The following is a 27,313-nucleotide window of genomic DNA, read 5'->3' as shown; positions in this document are numbered from 1 at the left end:
TTCCATTCTTTTCTTCTTACTGTTGTAATACCAATACCAATGTGTTTTGTATCTATCATATATTCATTTATATTCCTATAAGAACCACTGTGTTTCAGTGTATGCGTTCCCACTAGTCGCATTTAATTTATATGCCCTGGGCACATGTATTGCTTTTTACTATGGACTTACAAGTAAATTAAATATGCCAATTGTGGCTCTACCAATCAAACCATGTTTAGGGGAGAGACCATATGCTTACTAGCACAGTAAAATGCTTAGTGTCCTAAGTCCAACTAAAACGAGGTCAGAAAAAGGGGAGGAAAAAGGCAAAATGTTTGATGTGACCCTTCAGAGAGGGACATTTTCCAACACAGAGTTATTTTAAAAATGAATTCAAAGCTGGGAGCTACTCTGAAGGTGTCTATGAGCTACTGGTAGGTCGCAATTGATAGGATGAAGACAACTGGGCTAAAGAGTGCCACTGCAATTGTTGGCTGAGCATCTCTTTTCTTATAACTCAGGTTATGTTGATGGTTAGAAAGAAAAGATCACTAATATAATGCAGGTAGAAATTGGCAAACCCAAGGGAACACATTTTTATTTTTATTTAATGTTAGAAGGAATTATCTATTATAGAATGAGTGGTACCTTTTGAGGATCCATTTTTGAACCCCTGACATTTTAACCAGAAACCCATCTGCTGTATCTCGGATTGACCAAATTCACTTTTTTCCAGCTCACTATAGAGTTGGCTCTGTTATAATCTTTCCAGTGCTTGGATAACATGTAAATAATGCAACCAAAGCTTTTCATTAAAAAAAAAGCATCTGACTAGATGACAGAAAACTAATTAAGGATGTCAGCTTCAATATATTCTATACATCTTTGCAAGATCAACTGGGCAATACTTTTTCCAAATGGCATACCTTGATATTTATAATGGCCCAGAGGTGTTCTACAGGCGGTTTTCTATTGCCTCCCTCCTTTTTACATATGAGGTGATAAGCACTACGAAGATCCAATTTGGTAAATATTTTGGACTCGCCCACAGACTCTAAAATGTCCTTAATCAGAGGAAGGGGATGATTATCCTTGGTTTTGACTTTGCTCAAGCCCCTGTACTCTACCAAGGTATCAACTTGTTATACTTTTTGGACAGAAAAAAACATTGAGCCACTAACGGCAGAGGTTGTTAGGTATGAGGCCATTGCGAAGATTCTCCTTCATATATTGCCTAAGAACATCCTTTTTGGACACAAGGAGGGAATAAACTCTTCAAGTAACAGTGGTTTCAGGCTCAGGTGGAACGGCACAGTCAAACTCTCTGTGTGGAGATAAACTTTCTTGGGTTTTTCAAAGAGTTCTAAATAACGATGATAAAGAGCAGGAACTCCTTGAATAGAATGTATCTTTCCTGGGTCAGGACGACTGATGCATTCAAATTCTTTAGGAATCCAGTACTATTCAGATGGATAAAAATGTTGATAGCAAAATAAAGAAGCTAGATAAATTGTGTCTCCCAATTTATGTAATGGTTATGGGGTATTATAGCAGGAATTTGGATTAGGATGAATCTGATGATAATGAGGAAGTGGAGGTACTAGTGTTGTGTGAGGCAGATGTATCCCTTAAGGAGTTTTATAGAGTGGATGGATGCTACTATCTTCCAAGTTGCTTATTGAAAGGATGCAGTACAGATATTCAAACGGGGGCAGATTTGAGTATGCTGTTGACACAAGGCTATGGGAAAAGATGGAGGAACTGAATTTGTTAGAATCTCCTTTGGAACCAAGAAGATTATGGAGACAGGCTGCATATGATGATATATTTTTCTATATAATTGTAGTACAAGGGCAGACATGCTTAGGGCAAAGTATGTGTAGAACAAAGAGGAAAAACTTTGTTAGAAAGCTGAAAATGGTGAGCTTTGGGAATCTCACTTGACCCCAACCATCAAACATAAGTGTTAAAGATGATGAATGATGATGCAGAATAGTTGGTGTGAAGATAAGCAAATTGGTTTACTGACAAATTGGGTGTTCGAATAAGCTCATTTGTTGTGCTGTCCTGTAGAAGAAAGCCCACCCAAAGGTTAATAAGATGCAGATTGTTCCATGGCCTTAAGGGTGTTATTGAGAGAAGAGGTGGGACAGGCTTTGTGTATCAAAGGTATAATACAAATGGAATTGTCACAGTGGCTAAACCTCATTGTGATAGCACAAAAGACAGAGGAAAAGATCAGGATGTGTAGTTCTTGAGATCTCAATAGGTTCTCGGTGGATCAACTGAGGTAGGAAACACAGTACCCCTCAGAGTTTTGAAGAATTAACTGATATTAGGTAATGAATTGTTATTCATGACCTAATATCAGGTAATTCTTCAAAACTCTGAGGGGTACTGTGTTGCTTACCTCAGTTGATCTTTGTATGCTTTTGGCATTATTCTTCCTTAAAACTTTAAGAAATCGTATTTCTGGATCCACTTATTGGATGTTTGCTATTTTTTGGGGCATTTTATTTATAATTTTTTCTCTGTTTTTCTAAATCAGTTTGGTATTTTAATTGTTTTGCATTTTTACTTTATTACTGTTTTTGAGTGCCAAAATATTTACACGTTGCCTAAGTTAAGCTTGTCTTCTGTGCGCCATAAGTATTGGGGGTTTGAGCTCAGATCAATTTTGTGACTTTGAGGGTACACCCAAGGGTTGTTATAACTGCTTGAGGTAGGTAGCAACCCACTCCAAAAAACAATCTAGTTTCTCACTTTGCTTTTCAGCTGTAGGGTCTGGGCTTGTGTTTTGCAGTACCACTCAGTGATTTAACTTTGAATTATAAATGCCTTTTAAAATTGACAATCAAAATTTACTTTCTGGAGTTTTAATTAGTCTTTGGTTTTAATTTGGTAATTTTTACGTCTCTCCTTCCAGACACGGTGGGCTCTGTCTGTTGCTAGGCTCATTGTTAGCAGACAGTAGGCTTAGAGCCCACCCATTCCCTACCATTGGTTGACTTTATTGTTACTCTCATTTACTTTCTTCTTATTCATCTGCTTATGTAGGCTTTTCTTGTGTTTGTCCATCCCCCGAAGTGTGGTTCATTACTTGTCTTTCTGAATCTTGCTTTTCAACCACTACTTTTTTCTGTTTTGTTACAGCGATCACAAGGGCGCATATGTATTTCAAGTTGCCTTTCTTGCCAAGCCCAGCCAAACGCTTGTGTTTCTCTCTCAACGATGTGCTTGTATCGACCCCTCTGTGTCGTTCCACCCTCTGTGTACTGCTTTACCCCATATCCCACACCTGCATCCCTGACACCCTCCTCCATTTCCCCACTGACCAAACCTCACAGTCCTATTTCCTGGGGTCAAGCTGCTGTCTGGTTTAGAGATTATCCTGCAACCTGCGTGCATGGCTGCAAAAACTGCTCTGATCCACTTGTGACAGCAGTGGGTCAGGGAAGTCGTGACCATGCTAATACACTCATATGTAATGGAAGAATGTTGCACTCTTGTTTTTAAAAACAAACATGTACATTATTTTCAAAATATGGTTTGTCTTCAAGCAGATCTGTACCACAGTGAATTGTGTTCTTTTTTTCCTCGATTGATACATGTTTAGAGATATTCATGTTTGCATCAGCACTCTCTGCAGTTTTTCATCCTCCCTTTATGTCAATTATATTTGTGCCTCTGGCAAAGCACGTACCAGTTGTAAATTTTGCATCTGTAAACAATTTTAGTATGAGTAATCCCAATAGTGACGTAACCTTTTGAATCTCCCCCTATTTTCACTGTAAATTCTGTGTGTTTTGGACATGGTTTCCTGCAGCTCCTCTGTCCTGTTGTACCTATGATTCCATTATGTTCACATTCTTGTCCAATCTCTTGAAGTTTACAGTTGCTAATCATCCCTAACCCTTCCAGGTGCATTGGAAACATTGTTTGAAAATGCTATATTTATATTTTCATGCAGTGTCCAGAACAAGCGCATTAACCCATTTGTGTTCTGGAAATTGATAGTCTTGCAGTTTACCGCCTCAGATACACTATTTTCATCATTTGAAGAATTTAATGTTTGTGCGTGACTTCTTTATTTAAAGGAAGTGCTTGTTTCTCTTTAAGCACTCTTGCACGTTATGTTTTTAACCCCTCAGGTGCCAGGCCTTTTTTTTGGCTATTTGGGGCAGTTCGCACTTATAACTTTATGTTCACATAAGCTAACCACGCCAAAGTTGCACCCTTTTTTTCCAACATCCTAGGGTTTCTAGAGTTACCCAGACTTTGTGGGTTCCCCTAGAGGAGACCAAGAAATTAGCAAAAATACAGCAAACTTTTTTTTTTAATGGGAAAAACAGGCTGCAGAAGAAAGCTGGTGTTTTTTTTATTTTTTTTAATTTATTTTTTACCCTGCAAATGGCATCAACAAAGGGTTACCGGTGCTAAAATCCCCATCTTCCCAGCTTTAAGGAACAGGCAGACTTGTATCAGAAAACCACATTTTTCAACACAATTTTGGCATTCCATTTTTACTATGTTTTGTGCTTTCAGACTCCTTCCAGTTAGTGACAGAAATGGGTGTGAAACCAATGCAGGATCCCTGATAGCTATACATTTTCTGAAAAGTAGACAAAGTTCTGAATTCAGCAAGGGGTCATTGTGTAGATCCTGCAAGGTTTTCCTACAGAAAATAACAGCTGAAATAAAACAAATATTGAAATTGAGCTGAAAAAAATTAGCCATTTCTCTCCATGTTTTACTCAAACTTTTTCCTGCGAAGGCAGATTTTCAAAAGCAATATACTGTTACGTCTGCTGGACTCTTCTGGTTGTGGGGATATTTAGGGCTTGTAGGTTCATCAAGAACCCTAGGTACACAGAGCCAATAAATGAGCTGCACCATACAATGGGTTTTCATTGTACACCAGGTATACAGCAGATCATTTGGTGAAATATAAAGAGTGAAAAATAGGTATCCAGGAAACCTTCGTATTTCCAAAATTGGCACAAGATAAGGTGTTGAGAAGCAGTGGTTATTTGCACATCTCTGAATTCTGGGGTCCCCATACTAGCATGTGAATTACAGGGCATATCTCAAATAGACGTCTTTTTTTTAAATATTTTTTTTTTAACACACTTTCTTCTATTTGGAAGGAAAAAATTTAGAGGAAGACAAGCGGCAATAACACTTGTTCTGCTATTCTGTGTTCCCCCATGTCTCCTGATAAAAATGGTACCTCACTTGTGTGGGTGGCCTAATGCCCGCGACAGGAAACACAACATGGACACATCACATTTTTACATTGAAACCTGACGTGTTTTTTATGGAAAGTGCCTAGTTGTGGATTTTGGCCTTCAGCTCAGCCGGCACCTAGGGAAACTGACCAAACCTGTGCATTTTTCAAAACTAGACACCTAGGGGAATCCAAGATGGTGTTACTTGTGGGGCTCTCACCAGGTTCTGTTATCCAGAATCCTTAGCAAACCTCAAAATTTGGCAAAACCACCCCCACTTTTTCCTCACATTTCGATGCTGCAAAGTTCTGGAATCTGTGGGGAGCCCCAAACTTCCTTATACCCAGCATTCCCCCAGGCCTCCCCGCTAAAAAATGGTACCTCATTTATGTTGGTAGGCCTCGTGCCCTCAACAGGAAATGCCCCCAAAACACTACGTGGACACATCAAAATGATCAAATACAAAACTACCTGTTTTTGAGGGGGAGGCGGGCCCACCTGCGTTTTTGGTCCTGGGCTCAGAGACTTCAGGGAGGTGTGACTTATGTGAATCCCCCAGTGTTTTCTTACCCAGAATCCTCAGCAAACCTCAAAGTTAGCTTTAAAAAAATCAAATTTTTCCCACATTTCTTTGTTGGCTCACTGCACCATTTTCCTACCCACAGTGCCCTGGAAACCTTCAACTTAGCTTGAAATCACACATTTTCCCCACATTTTTGTGATGCAACCATCCGGAATCTGCAGGAATCCACAAATGTCCTACCACACAACGTTCCCCTCAGTCTCCTGATAAAAATATTGCCTCACTCGTGTAGGTTGGCTGAGTGCCTGTGACAGGGAAGAGCCAAACACATATCAAAATTGAGGAACCACCAAAACGGGTCCAAATGGCCAGTTTGACAAAAAACGTTTTTAGGATGATCAGTGGTGCAGAATGTTTATCGGTATAGATGTGACAATGCTGGGTGGTAGGAATTTTGTCGTTTCCTGCAGATTCTGGAAGGTTCCATCACAAAAATGTGTGGAAAATGTGAGATTTCAAGCAAAGTTGGAGGTTTGCAGGGCATTGTGGGTAGGAAAATGGTGCGGGGTACATGTGAAGCACACCACCCTGGACTCACCCAGATGTTATGTTTTCAGATGTGTCTAGGTCTGGTGGATTTTTCTACATGGCAGTGTCCTAAAGTCCAAAAAGTGCAGCCCTCACCATTCGAAGTGGGACGATTTTGAGAGTTAGACAAGCTCTCATGGCCCAAATGTAAAACCAAAACCCAAAGTAATCAAATGTCCTCTTGCTTGCCTGTGGGATAAGATCTTTTTGTGTGCAGGGGGAGAGCTGAAAGACTGTTACCCCCCCTTTAGTTGGGGTGGGGGCATAACCTTGTCCATACTGATTGGTAGCCACCACCCCACTATTTTTTTAAATTCCCTGGAATCTAGTAGGATTTTTTGCTCCCCCCCCCCCGGGAGTGGATCGGGGGTAATTGCCCCATCTGGCCACCAGTGGGCAGAACAACTTTGTCCCGATTTATTTGAGGTGGAGTCATGGCCATACCCCACCATCTCTTTTTTGAAAAAAAATCTTCCCTGGTCTCTGCTGGGCTTTCTGCCCCCAAGCAGGGCAGATGGGCGTTCCAAAAATAGTCCGATCTGCCGCCAAGGGGGGGCAGAAATGGCCAACAGTAATGTGCCCCCATGGTGAGCGACCCTTGCCCCCCAAACAAAACACACACACATCCCTGGTGCCTAAGTGGTTTCTGCTCTCCCCCCCACCCCCCCGGTCGCTACCATTGCATGAATCTGACGTTAAAAAAAATCCCTGGTGGCTAGTGGTTTCTGCCCCTAGTTAAAATAGGCTGATGGGGGCAGAATTGGCTTAAAATAAATTTGCCCCCCCAGGGGAGCAACCCTTGCCTAAGGGGTAGTTGCTCCCCTTGCATGAAACTAAAGTAAAAAAAAAACCCTGGTGTCTATTGGCTTCTTGGCCTAAGAAAAATAAGTCGATATGGCCTAAAAACAATTTGCCCCCCCCGGGGTGCGGCCCTTGCCAAAAGGGCCACTCCTGTTATACATAAATACACCCAACCCCCCCCCCCCCCCACACACACTGGTGTCTGGTGGGCTTTTCCGCAGCCCGATCGCTTCACGATCAGGCTGTAGGAATGCTCAAAGACACAGGAAAGGAAAGTCCTTTCCTTTCATGTCTCTGTGCCACGCTGATCGCGCACTGATGTCATCAGACATCACTAGAGGGGGGGGTGGGGATGGAAGGGGAAGCAATTTACCATTCCATCCCTGCCCTTAAGGCTCATGGGGGAGTGCTGGCGCTCCCCTAATGAGTCGGTCCCAGGACGTAACGGTTACGTCCTTGGCGACTCAGAGCTGCAGCCAAGGATGTAACTGTTATGTCATTGGCGACAACGGGTTACATGTCAGGTATGATTGTGAACTTGGAAACACAATTAAAAAAAAACTGGTTTTATGTCAGGCACAGGGAGCTTAGCACAGACAATTTGTGGGAGTGGTTTGTCCTTGAAGAATGGTTCTTTCCCTAACAGTATTGACATTCTGGCTCCTGAAGTTGGTTCTTTCCCTAACAACACTGATGTGCAGAGAGTGTTTGCAGGCTGTGCTCTCCCCTTTACATATGCTAGTTGTGCTGGGCTGCCTTAAAACATTGTTTTTTCATTGGTCTAGCTTTCCTTTTGTCAAGCTGTACAGGCTGCGTCTCCTGGGTAAGCATCAGAGCACCCTTGTAACATCTAGTTTAAGAATTTGGAACCTGATTTAAAAAGTTTTATTACTCTGTTACAAACGTGACAGTTGCCCTTCTGGCTTACCACAACAGTGCGCTTGTAATAAGGCTATGGGTCATTTAGTGAAGGATTAACCTTTCCGTCAAACTCTAAATCTGGCCCTTAGTTTTATGGTGGAATCTATTTATTTGTGCTGTCCTTTGGCTAGTGTGCCGCTGAGACAATTGACCCAAATCACCTTTGTAGTATCAGTCTTCCTATGCTTCTGCTTGTGTCAGCTCACTGTGGTTGTGGTCCAGCAAGACTTGTATACATGTCTCCTCAGTTCCCAAACCTTTGGTTCAGTCTTATGAAACCATGTAGCTTGTTTGGAGAGACTTGTATAGGAAACTCTATACAATTACTAGGTAATTCAGTCAAAACTGATGATTCTTATAGTTTCAGTTACAGGGATTTTTAGGTTGGAGTAAATTCTACTCTGGCTTGGTTGTGCAAATTGCAACTGATGAGCTTGCTTTGTGGGGCACAATGTGAACTTCCATACCACTGTTGTTGTTTGTAATAATTATATGGCTCAGCTTATGTTTTTTTTTTTCCTTTGACGTTAGGCATGTTTTACCCTTTTCACATACATCTGTCCAAACTATTTCCCTAATTTCCATAATTGTAATTGTATTTATATAGCGCTTACTACCCCTGACGAAGCGTTGAAGCGCTTTTGGCGAGTAGCATGCAACTCCGGAACCTAAAATGATTAGTGGTGGATTAGTATAAGTAAATATGAGTACAGTATTAGTATGAGTTGATTTGAGCAGAAGGATATAAGAGTTTGTTAGTAGGTTTGAATAGAATAATGGAGGCATAGAGGACAGAAGAAAGCAGAAGTGTTAATTGGGAGTTTATAGTAATAGGATGAGGCTTGGGATGTGTAAAGGAGGGATGGAGGAGAGAACCTGTAGAAAGGGGTTAGTGAGATCATAGCCGTAGAAAGGGCTTTGGCTGAGTCAAAGATAAGTGAGGGAGAGTGTAGTAGGGTTGCTTGGGAGATCATAGTCGTAAACTGAGGCTTGGGGTGAGCCAGGAGCAGTAGAGGAGGGAAGAGCTTAGGCCGGGCTATTTTGGAGATCATAGTAATAGAATGGGTTTGGGATGAGTCAGAGTGGGGATGGAGGATAGATTGATAGAGGTGAAGGGTGATGGGGTGACAGAGTAAACCTTACAAGAGAATTTGTTTAAATATTTGTTTTCCTCTTGTACAGTAGGATTAAAGTAATAAATAGATATGTAAATACATAGTAATGGAATATATGTCTATGGAATATAAAAATGGATATAATATTTTGAGATTTAAAGTTGTGTTGTATAAACACAGAGTTTTAATGGTGAGCAGTATTTGAGGTTAATTTATTTGTGTACCTTTCTAGCATTATTTTATTTTTCCTCAATTTTCCATAGCGAAATGCTTGCTGATAAAGTTAGGATTACATTTGCTCATTGTGATAGCTAAAATGAAAGTAGGGATTCATAAATATCTAATCGAACAACTTATCTTGGAACTGTGCAATGACCTATGAACGTGTTAAGCATAGTATAATAAACACATATATGTATACATTGACATATATACATGTATGCAAATATATGCGCACACACACACACACACACACCTATTTATGTTTAACTGTGAGTAAATATACATTTGTTAAACAGGCTTAAAGAGTATGTACATATTTTATTATTATGAAATAGTAATAATACACATTTCTTAAAGAATTGCACAATATTTATCGCGCTCTCTCTCTCTCTCTATATATATATATATATATATATATATATATATATATATATATATAATCAAATTATAAATGTTTACCAACAGAGGCATATGCAGTCCTTTGCTGTTTGGATATGGTGGTTATGAAGGAAAGAGACAACTTTTCAGTAGTCTTCTAAAGATAAGATCCATATGGATCTTGTATTTGGGGGTAGTGAATTCCATAGTTTGGCCAATTGAACAGAGAAGGATGTACCACATGTAGTCCTTTTTCTTGCATGGAGGTGTTTTAAGGCCGGGTGCAAATCTTGAGGGGAGGTTGTGAAGCATATGCCCGCCATGCATATGTTGAGTTTTTGTGTTACTGTGGCTGTTTAAGTGGGTGAATGCGGGTATGAGCCAGTGGGCGAATAAATGAATGCTTGAGTGCAATGAGGAGTGCAGGGTGAATGCCTGACTTACTGAGACCCTAAAGCAATCTGTGACAGCAGAGGCCCTTATAAGCCAAACTCATTGTCCATTGCTAATGCTTACTAGTGAAAGGATCCACCACACTTACCTTTTCAAGTGCAATGCGTGTATGTGTTCAGTACACTCCAATCGTGTACTCTGTTTGAATACCCTGAACTGTTAAATCCCATAATAACACAATAATATTGATAGGTTTTACATTTGACCTCAAGAGTCTAGACTGCAATAGTTTGTGACGTGCATTGCTTTCCTACTCTTACCCCATAGTTCTCTCCATAATGTTCCATCTATTCACAAGGTATCACTGATATGGGTATTTTGGCATCTGCAACTTAGACCTGTGAATACGAGTTTCCCATCAGTTTGATTTTATCGAAAGGAACCAACCAAGCTAAATTGTCCAAAACCAGGAGTTTGTCTGTTCTTTTTTTAGGAGTGGTAAATATTTTTTTTATGTGTTGTATGTTTATTATAACAAAATAACTTGCTTGGGTTTACAAAATATGTTGCAAAAGTCTGTCATATTTTGTTTGAAAGTATTAGGCTCCCATTTGCCAGTCAAGCAGAGGGTCCATTTGAAATTAGTTTGTACTAATTAAAAAACTTCATTTTTACAGTCTTCCCTGTAAGAGATCTCTAATAGCCCGGTAAGTCTGTACGTGTATGGCCTTAGATATTTAAAAGTGAGCTATTAAGAAAAAACCTGCCATTAGACTCCGCTTTCTGACCTAATACTTGGATACTAATAAGCTAATGAAATGTCATAGCAACCGCATTCCTCTGATATTCAGCTGCGAAGTCGATGGCACAAGAGCAGAATTATTATGCTGAGATATTGCATTTCTCTGCAACCATTACAAATCTCTCTCAGAAGAAAACCACACCCAAGCCTCTTTATTGATTTCAAGACCTGATATTTTTTTGCTTAGTTGTGAAGATCCTTGCTACTCAAGGAGTCATCTCTTTTGATTTGAAAAGTGCAATATTGGTTAGATATATGAAACCCTTATCCAAGCGAAACTAAACTCTTAACGTGGTAGGTAATGACCATTATTTGTGACCATCCCTTTTAGACAAGGTGAGGGTAATAACTATGCATACAGGGAGTGCAGAATTATTAGGCAAATTAGTATTTTGACCACATCATCCTCTTCATGCATGTTGTCTTACTCCAAGCTGTATAGGCTCGAAAGCCTACTACCAATTAAGCATATTAGGTGATGTGCATCTCTGTAATGAGAAGGGGTGTGGTCTAATGACATCAACACCCTATATCAGGTGTGCATAATTATTAGGCAACTTCCTTTCCTTTGGCAAAATGGGTCAAAAGAAGGACTTGACAGGCTCAGAAAAGTCAAAAATAGAGAGATATCTTGCAGAGGGATGCAGAACTCTTAAAATTGCAAAGCTTCTGAAGCGTGATCATCGAACAATCAAGCGTTTCATTCAAAATAGTCAACAGGGTCACAAGAAGCGTGTGGAAAAACCAAGGCGCAAAATAACTGCCCATGAACTGAGAAAAGTCAAGCGTGCAGCTGCCACGATGCCACTTGCCACCAGTTTGGCCATATTTCACTGGAGTGCCCAAAAGCACAAGGTGTGCAATACTCAGAGACATGGCCAAGGTAAGAAAGGCTGAAAGACGACCACCACTGAACAAGACACACAAGCTGAAACGTCAAGACTGGGCCAAGAAATATCTCAAGACTGATTTTTCTAAGGTTTTATGGACTGATGAAATGAGAGTGAGTCTTGATGGGCCAGATGGATGGGCCCGTGGCTGGATTGGTAAAGGGCAGAGAGCTCCAGTCCGACTCGGACGCCAGCAAGGTGGAGGTGGAGTACTGGTTTGGGCTGGTATCATCAAAGATGAGCTTGTGGGGCCTTTTCGGGTTGAGGATGGAGTCAAGCTCAACTCCCAGTCCTGCTGCCAGTTCCTGGAAGACACCTTCTTCAAGCAGTGGTACAGGAAGAAGTCTGCATCCTTCAAGAAAAACATGATTTTCATGCAGGACAATGCTCCATCACACGCGTCCAAGTACTCCACAGCGTGGCTGGCAAGAAAGGGTATAAAAGAAGGAAATCTAATGACATGGCCTCCTTGTTCACCTGATCTGAACCCCATTGAGAACCTGTGGTCCATCATCAAATGTGAGATTTACAAGGAGGGAAAACAGTACACCTCTCTGAACAGTGTCTGGGAGGCTGTGGTTGCTGCTGCACGCAATGTTGATGGTGAACAGATCAAAACACTGACAGAATCCATGGATGGCAGGCTTTTGAGTGTCCTTGCAAAGAAAGGTGGCTATATTGGTCACTGATTTGTTTTTGTTTTGTTTTTGAATGTCAGAAATGTATATTTGTGAATGTTGAGATGTTATATTGGTTTCACTGGTAATAATAAATAATTGAAATGGGTATATATTTGTTTTTTGTTAAGTTGCCTAATAATTATGCACAGTAATAGTCACCTGCACACACAGATATCCCCCTAACATAGCTAAAACTAAAAACAAACTAAAAACTACTTCCAAAAATATTCAGCTTTGATATTTGAGTTTTTTGGGTTCATTGAGAACATGGTTGTTGTTCAATAATAAAATTAATCCTCAAAAATACAACTTGCCTAATAATTCTGCACTCCCTGTAGTGATGAACAACTAATGTGAGGTCATAGTAGAACTGTAAAAGACTTCAAAAGGTGGTGGCTTGGAGTGGGGCTGGTAGAATTATATGCTGACAACTTTGTTTACCAGGATTATGTATGCCAAAATGAAGGACACTTTGATCATATTAGATCAGTCAACTAATTCTCCCCCAATTCACAACCCCCTAAAAAAAAAAAAAAAACGTTTTAGGTTTTTGGACCTTACAGGTTTTGTAACAGTGGCCAACTAGTTCTGCTCTGGATGTAGAAGGGTTTTGCGTTTTTGTGTGTGTTTTTTGTTTTTCCTGCTAAGGCTCGAGAGTGCAATTGCTGTTGTGCTTCCTTGTGTTGTTAAGGGATTTAAAAATGTTACTTTATTACACTACCTTTTTGTAAAGATACTTATCGATTTAACCATTTCTAATTTTATATCCGTAGTATGAACTTGTTGATAGATGATCTAGCCATCTCCTTTCCCATTGCATTTGTGGCCCCAAGCTTTCAACTGAATGTAAGTATTGTGTGTGTCTGTTCTCATTCAATCTGCAAAGTTACATTTGTGAACAGGCAATGACAATGTCAGTTCTTATAGTGTTTACAAAGTAAAATCTTTTTTGTATTCACACCTGCTCAGTCTCAAGCAGTCAAAAGGGGGCTGTGATGGAGGTTGAAACTGTGAGCTTTGTAGTAATAGGCGTGGTTTGAAACTGCGGCGTGCACAAGAAAATGACTCTCTTTAATGCCCATAGTTTTCCTGCCCCCGAGTTTTGTCACTCTGCAGACTAGAAATGTTGAAACAAAACATATAGAGCATGATGCATAATATACTTTGTCAATATAACGTAATGAAAAATGTCCTAGCTTTTGTAACAAAAAATGTCTGTCCCATCAAGGCCTCTGAGGCAAGGAATATGCTACTTTCTTTGTTTTATTTTACAGCAGCAGCCATGTTCCCCACAATGATTGTTGGAGGCTGGCCTGGCTTATAGTGGGTACCATGTGGTACTTACACCCTGTGCTAGGTCCAGTTATCCCTTATTAGTAGAACAGAGGTGTTTCTAGCAGTTTAGGCTGATAGAAGGTAGCCATGGCAAAACAGCTTAGGCTGAACTAGGAGACATGCAAAGCTCCTACTATACCACTTATATCATATAGCACAATATCATAAGAAAACACAATCCTCAGAGTTACTAAAAATAAAGGTACTTTATTTTAGTGATAGTATGCCAAAAGTATCTCAGAGAACACCCTCACTTAGGAGGTAAGCAATATACACAAGTTATATGTACACAAACCCAAAACAGGTAAGTAACAGTAAGAAAAGTAGTGCAAACAATGTAGAATCACAATAGGATGCAATAGGTGAACATAGGTCCAGGGGCAACACAAACCATATACCCCAAAAGTGGAATGTGAATCACGAATGGACCCCAGACCTTTGGGAGATTGTAGAGGGTCGCTGGGACTGTGAGAAAACAGTAAGGGTGTCCAAAATACCCCAGCCCAAACCCTAGAAAGTAGGAGTAAATTTACCCTACTACCCCAGGAAGACACAATAGTCGTGATAGGGGGATTCTGCAATAACCACAAGCACCAGCAAAACACTGAAGACGGATTCCTGGACCTGAAAAGGAAGGGGACCAAGTCCAAGAGTCGCAATAGTGTCCAGGGGGGGCAGGAGCCCAGGAAACCCTGGATGAAGGTTCAAAAGGGCTGCCTCTGGGTGGAAGAAGCCAAAGATTCTGCAACAACCAAAAGGGCTAGGAACTTCTCCTTTGGATGGAAGATGTCCCACGGCGTGCTGGATGTTGCAGAAGTGTTCCCACGCAGAAATACCGCAAACAAGCCTTGCTAGCTGCAAGGGTTGCGGTAGAGGTTTTTGGGTGCTGCTGGTGACCATGAAGGACCAGGATGTCGCCCCTTGGAGGAGGAGACTGGGGGGGGGCGCTCAGCAACACAGAGAGCCCACTCAGAAGCAGGCAGCACCCGCAGAAGCACCTGAACAGGCACTTGGAAGTTCTGTGAGTCACAAAAGGAGGGTCTCACGAAGTTGGAGTCCAACTCAGAGGGTTGAGCACTGCAGGACGGAGTGCTGGGGACCCAGGCTAGGCTGTGCACAAAGGAATCCTTGGAGAAGTGCACAGAAGCCGGAGCAGCTGCAAATCACGCAGTACACAGGTTTGATGTCTGGCGTGGGGAGGCAAGGACTTACCTCCACCAAATTTGGACAGAAGGGCCACTGGACTGTGGGAGACACTTGGGCCCAGCTCCTGTGTTCCAGGGACCATGCTTGTCAGGATGAGAGAGCTCCTTCACACCACTCTCGAACTCCAGAGAAGGAGTGAGGGTATCAACATGCCACTCAGACTCTCTCCCGATCTCCTGAGGAGTCTGTTCCCAGCTTGGTCCAAGTACAACACACATACCTGGGTCCATTGGCGATGTCTTAGCAATTTGAGGCTTTTAGGGAAGCCATGCTGTATATCTTCAGCACTTTCTGGCTCCCTTTGGCGTGCCTTCAGGCCTCAAGATACCAGAGCAGAGTTCAGGCCTTGCCAAAATTTATTTTGCACTGATTCAGACAATGACAGTTTGGATGAAAGGGATGATTTTGTCCCACAGTATGATGAATGCAACAGGTATGCAGAACTACAGAATGCCAGTAGCCTCAATATTACTCCAGACACTGGCTTTGTCTTATCTCCTGGCCCTGCAATTGAGGAAAGCATCTACTTGCTGTCATTATGCGACCTGCAGCAGAAGTACTTGACCTATAACTAACTACTATGAAGATGCAGACTAACGTTCTGACAGAGGTCTGCCAGACTGGCCAGGCATCTGCTATTCAGTGAGATCCACACAGATACATTCTTGGGCACTTATACAAAACCATGATCTGGTCCTCCATTCAACAGGCAGATCACCCATTGCTATAGACCATCACCAGGTGACCTTGACTTTCTTACACAACATCCCATGCTGGACAGATTGGTGGTCGAGACGTTCACCAGTAAAGCTGATGCCTTCCCTACCACCATATCTGACTGTGAGGCTGAAAGAATAGAGACTTTTAGCAACTCTTTGAATCACTTTAGTAAGTTGAGTTCTGGTTGTAGTACCCCTCATTTTTTTGCCTGTTGTTCATATGTTTTGGACTGTACTGCACCGGGATCCTGCTAACCATGGCCCAAGTGCCAGTGCTCTCTCCCTAAATTTGATTGCAAGTAAACCTTTTTACACCCTCAATAGGCATACTGGTGCACCTATGTAAGACCTTAGTATATGGTACCTAAGGCAGTGGTGCACCAGATGTCCCCTATGGGCTGCAGCATGTATTATGCCACCCATAAGAGCCCATGCAAACTGTGACTGCAGGCCTTCCATTGCAGCCTGCGTGAAAGTGTACATCCACCCTTTCAGTGCCAAACCTAACCACTGCACTTAGACATTATAAATCACCCCTCTGGTAGGCCTTTCAGCCCAAGGCAAGGTTCGAAAAATCTACTGGACCACTCGCATTGGCAAGTTTTATTTTATGAGGTCGAGCTATTTTTAGATTCCACTAGCCTTCTGGCTAGTAGACAAAGAAAAGGTTTGCTGTTCAGTCTGAAACGGAATTAGCGATTAAGATGCCTCTTATTCTTGCACATTTGCTCTGTGTTCAGAGACAGAGGTCAAATGTCAGTTTGTCTTCTTGCAATGGAAATACTTTTCCTTGTGACTGCAGAGTTCCAGGATTGTGTAAAGTGAACTGTCTGACCTATGTGATTTGAAAGGGTTTTTGTATGGCTTTTTCCTAACACACAACATTTATATAACAAAGTCGAATTAAAACATTTCAAAATATATTCCAGTAGCTGTGAAAGACCTTTTTTATGTACTTCTGTGTGATGAAAAAAGTATTTTAATAGAATGAAAAAAAAAAAAAGTCCGAACAAAATGATAAATGTTTTCGGAGACCCAATTTTCACAGATTATAGTTAATACGTTATATAGTTTTATCAGTAAAGCTGCAAGTTAGTGGGACAGTTTTTGGACATTTCTTGGAAATTTACTGTCTGTAAATGACAGTGCGCTACCACATCATGCTTTAGTAATATATTTATTAAAAGTGAGTGTTTAAACATAAACTGAGAAACACTCCTGCCCTATTGGCAAAGCTATTAGTAAACTAACAGGAAAGTCATGCATGGATCATGTGTACCCTAAATTTGTGCTAGATTTATTATGCATGGAGCAAAGGTTTAGTATATTTAATCAAACAAGAGTTTTTTTTTTTTTTTTTTTTTTACAGCAGAAATGCTGAACTCATATTTGAAGGTGCACTCATGAGAATGAGTACAAAGGCAACTGTAAAATACAATATTTGCCTAGGATCACACAATTTGAGACCTGTTTCCGGGTCAAGTACATTACAGTTGGGTCGAGTAGATTATTTAAGCTACTCGACCTGCAGGTCTAGTAACATTTTTATTTTTATGATTTTTCAAGGCCTGCAAGGGCAGGGTGCCTGTCTCCAAGTGTGATGATACCCCTGCATGAGCAGGGTACCACTACAGACTCTAGGCCAATCCTGGACTCTGTAAGTGCAGGAAAGCCATCTTAAGGTATGTAGTGGACACTGGTCAACACGAGTGACCCTACTACAAAATGGCTACTCCAAACCTAGGCATGTTTGGTATCAAACATGTTGGTGTTAGTTTCATGGTACCATGTACACTGGTGGTTCTCTACGAGATCCCCCAGTTCGGCCTGTGCAGCCTGTCATTCCTGCACCATCTTCTCAAGCACCTCAAACAGTAGACTCTCCACCAGAGGATATTGGTAGTTTTCACACACATGGAGAGAGAGAGAAAGAAGGAGAGAGAGCGAGAGCAGATACATGATTTCAGCTTCTAATCACAGTGAAGCAATCGTTTTTCTTCCTGTATGACTTTAAGGAGCATTCAAGAAAGACAGTGAGAGGCAATCCCTGTAGTTGACTATATCTCTATATCTTGGAGAAAGGGATAAAAATAATGGCAACCCCTGCCACAGTGACTGAGGTACTTCAGAGAATCAACATGAAGTACAAGGCCTCTGGAGATTCCCTGGCATGTCTGGTAGGACACCTAAAACCAGTCTTAGTTATTATACAAGCTGCTCAGTGCCGGTCAAAAAAAACCTTTTACGTCCATCTCAACATTGCCTGACAAGAAGGGCAGGCATCTTGACTACATAGGCTAACGGTTTTCTACCATCTCAAGCACTACTATACCTGCTCTGAACTCTCTAGTGATCCTGGGCAGGCAATGCCGCTAGATGTGGTCAGACATTTCTGCATATCTAGATTTTCTGCCAGAGGGCAAGATAAGGGAAACAAGGAAAATATTCCTAGAGGTAGAAATATCAGCATCCAAAATGATCAATTACACTATGAACATGGCTTCCCTTGAGTTTTGTCACCTCGCAGGACCATAGGTCCTTAGGTGCCAAGGTTGGCTTAAGGCAACAGCATTTCATCCTGAAATGCAAACGAAAATCTTAGACATGTCATATGATGGCAATGCCTTACTAGGGAAGCACATTGTTGACAAGTGCAGCGATCAAAGCGGACACAGAAACCACAAGGTCATTGGGTACCCTTCAGTTCCAGAAGACGCCTTTAAGAGGTGCTGGTGGAAATGGTACCTATTCCTTTTCTGGAGGATATCAACAAAAGCAATTGTATCAACCCTATCAGCCCTTTCACCCTGTCTATCAGCAGCATTAGCTGTGCCGCCAACAACTGCATACACCAAGTAACAGCCACGAAGAAAGCAAACAACACCGCAAAGAGACTCTGGCAGGAAGCAGTGACAACATTTTAGTGTCGACTACACCTCCCCCATCTTCTCAAGAAGGAAGTGCTACCCTTGTTGATCACGAGTGCCATAGGAAAAGTTCCACACTCTCAGAAGGGAGTGGTTTTCTCTTCTTGCTTTTCCTCATAAAGAAAAACCGGGAGAATGCAGGGGTGTGGGATTTCATAAAATATCTACTTGTCCATGGGACAGGTTGCTTTTTAAATCTACTTGTCCTTTAAGAAAATCTGCAAATCGTTGGTGCCATGTAGTGTGGCTACAAATTATGGTAGTAGTCAAATTATGTAAGAACTTTGATAACAGCCTCTGATTATGCCAAGGCTAATACTATAGTAGGGCTTGAATGCTAGCAATGTTCCTTATTTTGCCACCTTTCCGCACATCTACATACTGGGGCTGGTGGAAGCAAATACCAATAGTTCTGGGGCTGAAATGCCTCTGAGTCTTTGCAAACCTACTAGCTTGCATGTTTTAAATATTTTCAGAAGCTCTTCCCTGATCGTTTCCCATACTGGGAAAGGTTGATAATTTACTCCTGACAAGGGCAGAACCAGAAAGTTCTTCCAGGGTTGGGAACAAAGTGAACTTGTAAACGCTCAATAGATTTTCACATGAGCAAATCTACACATGCACACTTGCTCATGCTAAAATACAGCTCACAAATATTTTTTAGGAGTACAATTTCCTGGTCTACTTTTGTAAATTCTTGTGCATTCATGAAAGCCGCTAATGCAAAGACATATATCCTGGGTGCCCTTTTGTGACTTTCTTTAAGAATTGAGCCCCCAATTAGGTCTGGCGATAAGCAAGGCATTTTGTTTTTATTCAAATTCTATTTCTCTCTCTATCCATCTATCGGCTGGCTTTACTGTGATTGACAGCATTCTGCTCTTTTACAACCAGCATATTGGTACACAAAGTAGTTTTGTTTAGTGCCAGGAACTACTGTGACAATGTCTGCTTTTTGAGGCCAAAAAACGTTATTTGCTTTTTCTCAATGTTTGTTACAATGTTGAGGGCCTGACAGCTCCCACAACAACAAAGTGTTACAGAAGGCATGTCAAAACAAGACATGCAGTGACAAAGCTAAAAACTGACAACCAATGTAGGCTCTGTTGGCTTTGCCAGTGCTTATTTTTCATGTTTCCCATCATCTTGCTAAAAATGATACACTGATTTGTAAAGCCTGAATCAGCACACTTTACTAAATGATGCTTCAAAGCAATATTACCTAAAATGTCACAGTAATTTGCCAAAACGTTTTTTTTCCTATTTGCATTTCTTGTCTGAACATTTTATTGTGAAAGCAAAGAATTGTCAATCTTGCTTACACAGTTCTGCAAACACTTGCATCTAATCAGAGCATTCTGGGAGCATTATACATAGCCTCGTATTGTTAAACTTTTCAGACATGTGTACACTTTTTTATTTTTTTATTTTATACTGGAACCACTCAGTAGCGCAGTGTAACCGTACAACATTTATTTAGAGTGCTCACCCTAATAATAAAAGCTTTGCAATAAAGAACCATAAATACAAGTTCGAACAGTATTTACATATGAACACAAAAATTACCTCAACTGCAAACAGTTCCCTTTCCCGTAAACTGGCAGCCAAATGGTTTGTGCTGCATGGTGTTGGTTCTTCTTGTCCCAAGCACAAAATAAAAACAAGCATTTTCAGTGCAGTAGTGTTAGAGCTATTGGCATTGTAAATTCATGACTGGACTTTGCTTGCCCTCCAAATTGGTCAACTCTGCCTCATAATTTTGTCTTTTCCTGCCATATAATTCCAGTGGTCCTGCATCTAACGAAAGCACTTCCATTTACCTGCTTCCTCTGTCTGCACCAAAAAATGAAAATGTTGCCATTTAGCATCTTAATTTAAATCTACCATGCTAACTCTAATAGAATACCACTTTCACCAGCCCACCATGAGAGATACTGGTTGGCTAACACAATCACCCCCCCCCCCCAAAAAAAAAAGACACACGACAGCCAGAGAGGATTAATATGAGAAATAATCTAGAAGGGTCACCCAAACCTATCAAGAGTTTTCAAACAGTCATAGTATAATAAGGGTGATAAGTTGGCCTGAATTATGGTCATAATTGTAATAATGAGATATTATTAAAACATACAATTATTATGTAAACCTTTATCGGAAATAAACTTTTGGCATTAGGCTGTAATGCTCAAAACAGCCCATAGATGACACCATAACAAAAATATAATTTGTAAGAAACATGGTCACCTAACCATATTGTAAGCCCCAAGAGTGGATACCCCATGAAAAAATATAGGAGAAAGTAATGCAGTGTAACCATATACTTAGCCCCTAGAAGGCATTTGTAGGGCTAGCAGGCCTACTTCAATGACATTACAAACAAGGCCTTTAAAACAAAACTTCTCCCAGTTGTAAAACAAAAGCTGTAGCCATGAGAAAGCTTACAAGACAGTGAAGGGTGGGAGGGGTTATTATTTTGGGGTCCCCACTAACCTAGTATGGGAACCCAGAGATGATGTAGACAGAGCGTTTTGAAGGTGGTCCCATTGTCCTAGGACCACCACAGCTGAGTTATGAGCCAAAATGTTTTGTAAAACTAATGCCCTGCGAAGCATTAGGGGGTGAGTTTTTGTGCCACAAGTATTATAATATGTTGACTGCAATGCTCATAACAGCCCCTAGAGAACACCACAGTAAAAACAGCATTTGGAAAAAGCATGGTCATGTAACCATGCAGTCAGCCCTTCAAGAGCATACCCACATGAAAAAAAGATTGAGATAAAGTAATGCATTATAACTATATATTTAGCCCGTAGAGGACATAGGGCCTCATTACAACCCTGGCGGTCAAAGACCGCCAGGGCTGTTGTCCCAGCGGTTTTAATCTGCCAGCAGCGCTGCCCAGGGGATTACGAGTCCCTTTCCGGCCAGCCTGTCCATGGTGGTAGAGACTGCCATGGAAAGGCTGGCGGGAAGGGGAGTCGCGGGCCCTTGGGGCCCCCTGCACTTGGCATGGGCAGTGCAGGGGCCCCCAGGCACAGCCCCACCCTGCTTTTCACTGTCTGCACAGCAGACCGTGAAAAGCGCGACGGGTGCAGCTGCACCCGCCGCACGGCCGCAACACCGCTGGCTCCATTAGGTGCCGGCTCCAGTGTTACGGCCGACATCCCCGCCGGGCTGGCGGGATTGCAGCTGCTTGGCGGTAAAACCTTGGCGGGCGGCCTCTGCGCCCGCCAAGGTTGTAATGAGGGCCATAATGCGTTACACAGGCTAGCAGAACTATTACAATGATATTATAAACAAGGTCCATAAAACAGATCTTCTTTCAGCTGTAAAACAAAAGTTCCAGCCATGAGAAAGCTTAAAACAATAATTAAAGGTGGTAGGAATTATTATTTTGTAGCCCCCACTAACATTGTGTGGGTACCCAGACTGTGGTCAGCGTTTTGAAGGTGGTCCCATTGTCCTAGGACCAGCACAGGCTGAGTTATGAGCAAAAATGTTTTGTAAAAGTAATGCCCTGCAAAGCATTATGGGACACGTTTCCTGCCGCAAATATTTTAATATGTTGATATGACTGTAATGCTAAGAACAGCCCCTAGCCGACCCCACAATGAAAATAGCATTTGTGTAGTTTGCCCCCAGAGGGCATAATCACACAAAAAATGCAGAATGTAATGAAGCGCAACCATATATGTAGCCTCTAGAAGGCATAGTACATTACACATATTCAGAGCTAATAGGCCCATAACAATGAGATTACAAAGAAGGCCCTTAAAACACACCCTGCTGTCACCTGTAAAACAAAAGCTCTAGCCATGAGAAAAGTTAAACAGATACTGAATGGTGGGGGGTTTATTATTTTGTGGTCCCAACTACCCAGTAACCTAGACAGTAAGAGCACATTGTTGTGAATGTTTTGGTGGTGGCCCCGTTGCCTAGGACCATCAGACGCTGAGCTGTGAGCAAAAATGCTTTGTAAAAGTAATGCCCTGCAAAGCATTATGGGGCAAGTTTCCATGTCGCACATATTTTAGTATGTTGATATGACTGTTTAGAAGAGCAGCTAGACGACCCCACAATGAAAATAGCATTTGTAAGAAACATGGTCATGTAACTGTATAGTTAGCCCCTAGAGAACATAACCACACAAAAATGGCAGTAAGTAATGCAGTGCAACCATAAATTTAGCCACTAGAGGCGTAGTACATTACACATATTCAGGTCTAATAAGCCTATGGCAATGAAATTACAAAGGCCCTTAAAACACAACCTACTCTCAGCTGCAAAACAAAAGTTCCAGCCATGAGAAAGGTTAAACAGATACTTAGTAGTAGGGGGGGATTTTTTTTTTTTTTTGAGGTCTCCATTAACCTAGTGGAGGGTTGGGGGGGCAGAGATGATGTAGACAGAAAGAGCACATTGTGAACGTTTTGGTGGTGGTCCTATAGTCCTATGACCACCACTGGCTGAGTTATGAGAAAAATGTTATGAAAACAAATGCCCTGCAAAGGATTAAGGGACGAGATTCCAGAGTGCAGTGAGTATTGTAGTATCAGCTCTCCCGCTGTGCCAGTAAAGCCGCTTTCACTTTGAGGATTTATGTTCCAGTAAAGTATTCACTAATTTCAAGTGTTTTAAGGGCAGAGCCACAAGAAATTACTCTTATAAGGTAACTGTGAACAATATGACCAGTGCTCTAATACCGCCAATTGAGTTCACGCTGTTGTGGCTGTTCTCGCTGTGTGTATAAAGTTTCTTCAATTCACAATATCTGGCACACACAATCAATTCCAGGTTCTTCCCTTTCGTTTCAGGTCAGTTCCCTGGATTTTCACAAATTGTCATGCCCCAGTGGCAGCACATCTCAAACAGAAAGGCCTGCAGGTATTTCCATATCTCAACGTCTGGCCAGCAAACGCCTGAGACTACAACAACCTGCCTACAATTGTTCATTTCTGTCTGTCTTCTCAGATAATTTCACAGCATGATGTCATCAGCCATTCACCTAGTGCCTTGTGCTAATGTCAATATGAGACCTCTCCAAGAAGAACTGGACAAACATTGGGTTCATGCGACAATGTCATTCACATCACACCAGCTATAAGAAAAGGGCTTCCGTGATGGCTAAACTCCAACAATCTCTAAATGGGGGTATCATTCCTTTCAATGATTACCAAATACGTAACCACAATAGATGCTTCTCTAGAGGGCTAGGGAGCCCATCTACAAATAAGTGGCAAGGAGAATTCCTCGCAATCCAAAATGCACCTAAACTTCCTGGAACTCAGGGTGATTCCCCCCCCCCCCAATTCCTTCTCATTCCCAGGGTTCTCAGGAAAATGTAAAGGGAACCATGCCGGCTGATCCACTATGCTCCACAGCCCAGACAGCACTGTTTCATGGAGCTTCTGCTGCTATCAGAAGAAAATCATATTCAACTGGAGCCTGGAAGGATTTGCTCTCCATGAACCATAAGCATGTCCGTCATCAAGCTGGACTTTGCTACGTTTATTGGCCTGGCTCCTGAATTCTGTGAGCTGCAACACCTAGATACCCCAGAGGGCTGTAGTGAGAGCTTAGCAAGAGCCAGAGGTGACACTACCATAAAAACTTGAAAAGAAATGGAAACGCTTTTGCCTATGGTGACAACAGTCCAACTTCCATCTGATCTCAGCACCTCATTAACAGGTTTTCCCATATCTTCTTTCTCTTGCCAAATCTGGCCTAGTACATTCTTCAATTAGAGTGCACCTTGCAGCCATTTCAAGATACAGAAGAACGTCTGCTTCCTCTTCTCTGTGGTGAAACAGATTGATCACGCAATTTCCATAAGGCCTATTCAGGGTTTTTCCTTTGATAAAGGCACCTCCACCAACCTGCCAACTTAGCACAGTATTGTTGCAACTCATGAAGAGCCCGCAAGAGCCTGTTCACAGGGCAGAACTTAGATTCCTCACTTGGAAGGTAGCTTTGCTTTTGGCCTTCACTTCCGCAAGGAGGGTAAGCGAACTTCAGGCTTTCATAATAAGAACCTTTCTTGCAATTCAAAAATAATACTATGGTTCTCCGAACAAACCCAAAGTTACCTAATACCTAATGTGCCAACAACTTTTTATCTCAACAGACCTGTTGTGCTCAAGGATTTTTCCCCAGATCTACACACACCTGTAGAACGAGCATTGCATACCCATGACGTTAAAAGGTGCTTGAAATTCTATTTGCATTGCACAAAGCATCTCTGTACTACGAAGCAGATATACGTGCCATATGAACACAACAAGGGAGGTCCGGTCTTTAAAGCTACCATAGCAAGGTGGCTCTCAGCAGCAATTTAGTTCTGCCATTCTAAGGGCGGGCAACCTTTAAGTATCTACATCTTCAGCCCTATTTGCTGGAGTGCCTATCGAGAGTATATGGTGTGCTGCAACATGGAAAAACAGGCATCCGTTTAACCACCATTATTGCCTGAATTCAGTGCAGCACACTGATTCATCTGTAGGACAAGCAGTTCTTCAGCTTCTTGTCCAATGAGGTGAGCATTCCATCATTTAAATGTATATAGATACATAGGTATGTTTGTACCCACAATCCACTACTGGGTTGTGTAGCATATGACAATGTATGGTTTGTTACTGCTAGCTAGTCTGATCGAAGCCTGTGAATATATGAAAGATCCAACAATGGGAAAAAAAAAACTTCTTACTTACCTGTAACTATTGTTCTCCAATATTGGTATCTTTCATAGATTCACGTGACCCACCCTCCTCCCCTTGGAGGCTCACCTTCTTGATAAGTCATGACTTTTCCCACTAGTGCTTGAAAATCTGAAGGAAGATGCCTTTGCGGGGAGTGTTCTAAAAGTGTTAGCGCTGGAGTTTGGTTCTTTATAAATGATATAGTTAAGCTATTAAGGTCAACGTTTTGTGCCAATATAAGCTATGTATGACGGGGTTGATTCAAGCATGTGAAACTATGATAGATACCAATACTTGATAACAGGAATTACAGGTAAGTAACAAATAATTTTCAAAGCATTGACCACGGTCCGCAGCAACTGTCGCACTGTTGAGGATGAGATCCCTATCAACGGCAGTAAACCAAAATCAACAGCAACACATTTACAGTTGAAGCAGAAAGATTAGGTTTGGCGGTGACAAACGTGGAGTCGTAAAAGGGCAAGATTGACATTGACTGTATTGCCGCTATCGGCGAGACAGAAAACGTTTTTTTCCTCCATCCGCGTCTCCCAGTGTGGTCTTTATTACCACGATCAACCCAGTCTGAGTCATCATCCTCAGTTAGACCATCACCAGACTTGAAACCCCCACTGTCTCCAACAAAAGGAGCCGAGAGAAGAGGCTATAACTATTTTTGGGCATTCCTAAAAGGCTACATCACTAGTTCTGACTTCCTTACCTTGTCACCCAATAAAACCAATCATTCCATTTGATGAGCCAGTGCAAACTCTTCTTAGCCTCTTGGTATTTCTCAATTTAATCATCTAAAGCAAGTCCATGTCTTCAATTAGAAAGTGAAAATCTACTCCTCCAATTTTTCTGTAGAGAGGTGAAGGAGATTGCATACCAGATCCTTCTCTCCTTTTTTCCTCATTTCACTGTGTCTCAAACATCGTACACACTTGTATAATCTCCTCTGCCTCCAGCAAGGGCTTCATGGAAGCCAGGGCTTTTATGGAAGATTGTTTGTTTTCTTATTTACATTTTATGCAAGAAGCATTTTGAATTACACACTATCAGCAGTAGTGCCATTTACTGTCTTTATCTCTAATAGGGTTGTACTAAGATTTCACCCTTCTTTCTTACCAAATCTTTTACTGAATCTCCACATCAATAAGACCATTACTCTACTGATGTGTTTTACCTAACTGATCTACTCCAGCCAGAGAACACTACACTTATATGTTAGAGTAATGAGATTCTATGTACACAAGTCTAAATATGTTAAAAAAAAAAAACAGTTCTTAACAAGGAACACAATACAAGGTGTAGCTGCTTTCAAACCTTTAATAAAGGGATGTTAACATGTATTTTATGTTGTCTGTAGCAAATGCAATTTTACCTGACAAATCCAATGCCCATTCTACTAGAAAAAAGCAGCTTGACCAGCTGTGACTAGAAGACATTGTCTATACTAAGATACTACGGCAGGAGCCAAAGTGGGTCAGGAAGCACTCTAGAATCTTTTCAAATGAATTCTTCCACAATCCAGACTTCTGTTACTTGCACGCATATATATTGTTCTCATACTGTCCAGTAGCCACAAAATATATTATTCGTTGGCTTGCTACCCTGATCAAGCTTTTATAACTATGAATAAAGATGGCAAACCACTTAAGGCATGGCAGCCTGCACAATAACACTCTGCATCATCGTTACAAGTGATTGAGGGAGCTTGCAGAGCTGCAAAGGCAGGGGGGCCGGAGACCTGACGGGATCCCCTTAGACACTACCCCCTAATTGCTACCTGAAACATATGCAGGGCCCTCACAATGTGAGGGAGCTGGGAGTAAAAGACCTTCAGAGCTCCAAATGGCCTTCAGTGGAGAACAGGGCCCAGGGACTCTAATGTTGACAACCTAGTGG

At 41.6% G+C, this 27,313-nt stretch overlaps 1 protein-coding gene across 1 annotated transcript in view; it reads left to right on the top strand.

The window, feature by feature from the left end:
* Positions 1–27,313, top strand: part of ZNF518B (zinc finger protein 518B) — a 70,249-nt gene that overhangs the window by 11,516 nt on the left and 31,420 nt on the right. The window contains exon 2 of the mRNA XM_069202808.1: positions 13,297–13,369. The gene's annotated coding sequence lies outside the window, so the exon portion shown is untranslated. The remainder of the gene's footprint in view (positions 1–13,296; positions 13,370–27,313) is intronic.

The sequence above is a fragment of the Pleurodeles waltl genome, chromosome 1_2, assembly GCF_031143425.1.
Source record: "Pleurodeles waltl isolate 20211129_DDA chromosome 1_2, aPleWal1.hap1.20221129, whole genome shotgun sequence".
Lineage (NCBI taxonomy): Eukaryota > Metazoa > Chordata > Amphibia > Caudata > Salamandridae > Pleurodeles > Pleurodeles waltl.
This window is presented reverse-complemented; position numbering and strand designations above follow the sequence as displayed.